Source organism: Fukomys damarensis, unplaced genomic scaffold, assembly GCF_012274545.1.
Source record: "Fukomys damarensis isolate Sample0158 unplaced genomic scaffold, DMR_v1.0_HiC HiC_scaffold_39, whole genome shotgun sequence".
In the NCBI taxonomy this organism is placed as follows: domain Eukaryota; kingdom Metazoa; phylum Chordata; class Mammalia; order Rodentia; family Bathyergidae; genus Fukomys; species Fukomys damarensis.
In genome coordinates this window covers 9,525,823-9,531,946 of record NW_022900951.1, presented here as the reverse complement: position 1 = coordinate 9,531,946, position 6,124 = coordinate 9,525,823, and the positions used below count along the sequence as shown (strand labels likewise).

General features: G+C 41.8%; 1 long non-coding RNA gene across 2 annotated transcripts; it reads right to left on the bottom strand.

The window, feature by feature from the left end:
• Positions 1 to 844: 844 nt before the first annotated feature.
• LOC104855180 lies at positions 845 to 5,338 on the bottom strand. Of its 2 annotated transcripts, XR_004515863.1 has the most exons (4): positions 5,294 to 5,338; positions 4,932 to 5,081; positions 3,887 to 3,964; positions 845 to 3,383 (listed from the first exon to the last, which is right to left on the bottom strand). It is a non-coding gene; the product is annotated as an uncharacterized LOC104855180 (long non-coding RNA). The 2 variants fall into 2 exon arrangements; XR_778333.2 differs by lacking the exon at positions 5,294 to 5,338 and having other exon boundaries at positions 4,932 to 5,258.
• Positions 5,339 to 6,124: the final 786 nt, after the last annotated feature.

The following is a 6,124-nucleotide window of genomic DNA, read 5'->3' as shown; positions in this document are numbered from 1 at the left end:
CATAGGAAATGACTTTAGGAACAAAACCTCAGTAGCACAGGAACTAGCACAAAGAATCAACAAGTGGGATCTCATCTTATTAAAAAGCTTCTGCACAGCATGAGAAACAACCAACATGGGAGTGCAGACTAGTGCAACCACTGTGGAAATCAATATGGAGATACCTCAAAGAGCTGGGACTAGAGGTTCCATTTGACCCAGCCATCCCTCTGCTGGGTATCTTTCCAAAAGAATTAAAAGCATCATATCACAGTGATACATGCGCACCTATGTTTATAGCGGCACAGTTTGTAATAGCTAAAACTTGGAAACAGCCCATTTGCCCATCCGTTGGAGACTGGATAAAGAAGATGTGGTTTTTAAAAATACAAAATGGAGTACTTCTGAGCCATAAAGAATGATAAAGATATCTATAGCTAAATGGATGCAACTGGAGGCCTCTTAAGTGAAGCAAATAGGACACATGTGTAAATACCAAATTGTCTCTAGTATGAGAAACTGAACATGTAAATGAGGACCAAAATGTATAGAAGAGAATGTGAAATAGGAAGCCAAGATTCAAAGGGGAAGGGGAAGTGGGGGGGGTGGGGAAAAGGAAAAGAAGAGAAAGAAAAACTATGAGGAAGGAAAAAATAGAAACAAAGCTTTTGTAAATAGGGAGGGGTGGAGGGGTGGAAGGGAGGGCAGGAGAATGAGGAAAAACAAGAACCAAGGTATATCATGTACAGATACAAACTCCAATGATGAATGTGATCATAATGTATACTTAAAATGTAGCATGTAGCAATAAAGTTAATTTTGAAAAATTAAATTATATATGTCTATTTTTGCATTTATTGGGGGTTAAAGAAGAAACTAACAAAAATATTACCCAAAGAGAGCAAGGGAAGTCAGAGAATATATTTTTCATTTTGTTTTGATACTTGAACTATACCGAATAAGACCCATTTTGCTCTGTATACCAAGCACTGACATGAGTTTTACACAAGAGAAAGATTTTGTTCTTGAGCCACAAATCATAAAGAGGGAGGGCCCTGTCCCCAATTTCAAAACTACCTCTCTGAAGATAACGTTTAGGAGTCTGAGGCAGAGGAGAAGGTGACTGGCGACAGGAAGATCTGTATAGTCACAGGTGAATGTCATGATTCTAAGCAGGTCACAAGTTTAGAAAATGGCAGCGTTAGTGTGATCTGAAGATGCAGTTCTTGGCTCTTCACTATTGAAAGGTCATCATTGTACCTGAGCAGGCCCATGCAAAGTAGAAAGTGTGGCTGAATTCAGCTGGTTTGAGAGAAACAAAAGCAGCCTCCCACTTCCTGACAACCAGCTTGAACATCTGTTACCATAGTGACCATACATCAGAGGTGTTACTAATAGCAAAGCTAATGAAGGTAAATTGCTCAGTCATCTCACCTCTGAAATGACTGATAAAAGCAAGCAATGTTTTCCCTTGGTTTTAGAACCATATTTGGGGCTCAAATATTTTTTTCCCCCTAGTTAAAAACATTTTTAAGAGATCAGGACTTAGAGTGTAGCTCAGTGGTAGAGCATTTACCTTCTATACAGGAGTCCTCGGCTTCAAACTCCAGCACCCCCCCCACGCAACAAAATAAAGGTTTTTTAATCATTTATCATTACACATCAGAGACTGCCTTTTTTTAAGGACAAGTCCAATTGAAACAGAAGAATTTTTCTCCTGGTTTTCATAACAAATTCATGGTCAGGGTGTCTTTCAAAGGACTTGAGGGGTGAGTCATTGTTCAAATGGCTATGTTACATGGCTATGTTAGCACTGGCCCCAAGATGCAAATAATATAAGGCACAATTGTTATAAGCAAACAGCAGTATTAAGATGAAGACATTTTTTCCAGGTAGAAAATGGAAGAGGGCCAGACATCCTTGAGGTTCTCCACCTTTTTATTCCTCTCTTGCACTAGTGCTAGGAAGGCATGTTTGGCTAGCAGAACAGGTGATGTTTGCTTAATGCTTGCTGAAACGCAGCCACTTGACTGAAGTCAAACAATTCTGAAGCCGCTTCTCGATTCTGAGAGATGAGGCAGAAGCCTTCTTTCTGTGGTGCAATTGCAGAAGCGACCTTGTTGAAGGCCCCACCTATTATTCCAGCGGTAGTTAGCTCACCTTCATAAAGGTGATAGCAAACATCTATTACCTAAGACAGCAGGAACCTGAGAAGGATCTGGCTCCACAGGTCCCCATCATTTCAGGCCTTGGTGGTAGCCTCCCAGAAGTAATGACAAGCAATTTCTCTGCCAGACCAAGGAATCTGCATAGTATGTGTGACCGATTAGGATTAATGTTAAAGATCTAGTTGGAACTGAATGTGAATGTGATTTACACATGCACACACATCTGAATTCTTTTTCAAAAACCACAGCCATAACATGTGAGGATGTTGATTGCAAACAAACTTTAATCTTAGTCTTAAAGATTAAAATGGGGCTTGGGATCTAGCTCAGTGGTAGATCACTTGCCTGTCATGCAAGAGGTCCTGGGTTCAGTAAAAAAAGATAGGAAAAGAAGAGCTTGAAATGACAGCAAAAGCCTGTATCAGCAACATTTCAAAAGAGTCTGGGACAGTCTTTGTAGCATCGTAATTCTATAATGTTGAGATGGGTCAAGCAGAGCAAGCCCAAAGGCCTACACACATAGGCTAATTCTACTTTTATTATCATTGGCATAGAATTTTTGCAGGGTTTTCTTTGTGTGCTGAGGAATGAACTCAGAGCTTTGCATGTACTAAACATACGCTGTATCACAGAGCTATACCACCTGTTCCAGCATACAAATTTTGAAACTGCATTTTCATTCGTTTATAAAAATAAGATGGAGCATGAACACAGTAAATTAGAAGACATGAGTTAGTGATTGGCACTTTTTGCTGACATCATAGAGACAACTGAGCTCAGCAAGAATCATCAAGAAATGCCAAACTGTTCGGTGAGGGTTTGAGGAGGCATATACTTGAGTCTCAAATCTCCCCACAGCACTAATTATGAAGGAGGAGGAGGAGGTGACAAGTTCACACTGCAGAAACCTCACCAGCCCCATAGACAGGTGATCAAAGTTAGCATCAATGAATGGGGCATACTGACCTCCAGTGCCTCCTGATGTGCCGCACTGGGAAGGACTTAGCCTCACAAGCCATGAGTCCTACCCACAATTCTCTGACTCTAACCACAGACAGACACTGGGCAAAGCCAAATTGAGAGAAATCCTACAAACCTAGTGGTCCATATTCTTCAAAGGTGTGAATGTCCCCAAAGGCAAAGACAGGTAAGGGATTGTTCCAGATTAAAAAGACATGAAAACCAAATGCAAGACAGGCTCCTGGATTGGATCCCAGATGAGGAGGGAGAAAAGTGCTGTAAAAGATAATGGAACAGAACAATTGGCAAAATGTAAACATGGGCTTCATATTATACAATCATCATTGTACTCATGTTAACACTCCTGCATTTGATCATTGCGCTGTGGTTATGTAAGAGAATACCCTTATACTTAAGAAATATAAGGTGAGGTGCTTTGAAAGGAAAGGGAGAGAAATTGTTAACTGAACTGGATGTAGGGTATAGGGAATTCTTTTGACTATTCTTACAATTTTAAGTTTGAAATTATAGGTGTTTTTTCTTTGCTTTTTAAAAATTTTTATTTATATTAGCACCTACTTGCTGTACATAACGATTGCATTCATCATAGGGAGTTGGTCAATTTATAAAACACACTTTCATTCTTTTATCACTCCCTTTCCTTCTTTCCTTACTCGCTCCAACTCTCCGTCCCCTATTTGCAAAAGATCTATTTCCCTGTTTGTTTTAAAGTTACTAAAATGTGTCACATGGTGATTTCTTTCAAAGGAAAAGAGTACCTTCATATTCTGAGCCTCTGTTGAGGCGCTGGGCCGCATTGTGGTCACAGGAGGAGCTGCTATCTTGGGGTTCCTGTGCTGTGAAGACAAAAGGGTTCGTGAAGCACAGAAGTCAAATAACTATTTGGACATTTAAAGAACTGGCTGGCCGTGGTAGCACACACATATAATCCCAGCAGTCAGGAGGATTGCTAGGAGTTGGAGACCCAGTCTTAAGAAAAAAATAATTAATTAAAGAACTGGCCTCATCTGTAGGGTGAGGTCCAACACCAAAGAAGGTCTGTGAGAGACCCATCCTGGAAGCAACAGCACTTAGGGGTGAGAGAGCAAAGTCAAGCGGAGACATTGGTGGAACAAGAATATTCAGAAATTAGAGACTGAAGTGTGGTGAGATGGAAGGATTTGGCAAGTAGAGCATGGCAGCGCTGTCGAAAGCTCCCAAGAGGCCGGCAGAGGGGAGAAATCACAGTTTATTTCAGAGCAAAGAGGCTGTTGCAATGAGAGACCTTCTGCTGAGCATCTAGAAGGTCTTTAGTTCTGTCAGCGTTCACAGCAACTCCGTGCCTTGTCACCCACCCCTCTCCCGCTTTGCAGACAACAAACCTGAAGCTCTTAGACTTTGCGAAGCTTATACAAAATGGCACAGCAGGCCGGGAGCTGAGTGGGAACAAGTGACAGGTTCGGAGGTGACGGTGAAGCACAGTGTATCATTTTATCTGTTAGTCGTCAGGAGCCTGGGAGAAGGAATGGAAAACGGCTTGGGGAGGGGATTCAGGGAGACTCCAGCAGCCCATGGGCAGAGAGGGTTGTGAGCTAGCGGGAAGTGATTGATTAGGAGTCCAATATAGACAGAAAAGAAAGGAAATGAGGCCAAGGAGAGGCAGGAGGCTGGGAAATGGAAGTCGTGACAAGCGTGAATCTGACTCACACCAAGAAAGACATGAGAAAGACATTTATATCACAGATCAGTAAACACACACACCCCCTATTCTCTCACACATAAATAACTCAAGCAGAAGTTTGATTCCACATTTTTTACCCTTACCATGCATGAGAGTCTGGTAATTCCTGTTCGATTTCTTTTCAGTGATTTGTATTGTCTTGCTCATTTTTTAAAATTCTCTTGTTTGTAATGCTGCTGAAGATCAACACAGGCTGATTTCCTGAGACTGCAAAGCAGGCTCCGGGGTGTGGTCTGAAGCGTTTTAGAGCGGGGAGAGGGAGCAGAAGTTAGAAGGGTTCCGATGAATCTACTTCAGCTTTCCTCCCTTAGCTGGGCCTGCGTCCCCCCCTCATCCTGTGAGGCACTGCCCTCGCTTGCCCTTAGGCCCTGATGAGCCCCTATTGAGAAGCTCTGTGGTGGCAGGGGATCAAGTCACCAGGACCTTGTCCAAGCCAAATGCTTACGGAATTGTAGGTATACACAGATGTCAGCATTCATGGGTGTTGGCTTCCAGGAGAGGAGTGCCAATAAATTCTAGCTCTCTCAGAGGAATGTGCTCAAAAGTATAGAGTAGCTTTCTTTGGGGCAGATGATTCTTCATGCCCGCATTAGATTCGATTGACCTTGCCTCTTTCTACTCTAAAGAGCTCATTCTTTAAAAAATGAGCTGAAGACCTAAATAGAATTCCTTTCTGTTATCCATCTCTTCTAGTGGGAAACTTCATGACCTATTTCAGAAAAGATGCACCTTGGTTATAACACAGAGCATGTACAAAGTCATTGGAGCCTTAGAAGAATCCGTGAGGTATAAATGTGAGGCTGTGAGAATTTATGTTTGGATATATGAACTCAAATGGTCTTATCTTCTGAGCTCCTGTTACCAATAATTAATTGTTGAAAACACAAGTCCAAGGTTATATATACATCACAATCGTCAAAAAATCCAGTTTATAGCTAGGTGTGGTGGCACATACCTGTAATTCCAACACTCTTGAAAGATGAAGTAGAAGGATCACAAGTTCAAGCGCAGCCTGAGAAACTTAGTGACAATTATTGAGACCCTGTCTCAAAAATGAAAAGAAAAATTGGGGCTGGGAATTTAGCTCAGTGGTGTCATGTCTGCCTCACAAGCATAAGGTCCTGAGCTCAATCCCTGGTACCACTAAAAAAAATGCTGGGGATGTAGCTTAATGCAAAGGCACAGTAAAATCCCCAGGACAGCCAAAAAATTGTTTATATTTTTAAAATTTCATTTTGGGATAGGCCCTTCCAACTCTCTCTCTCTCTCTCTCTGA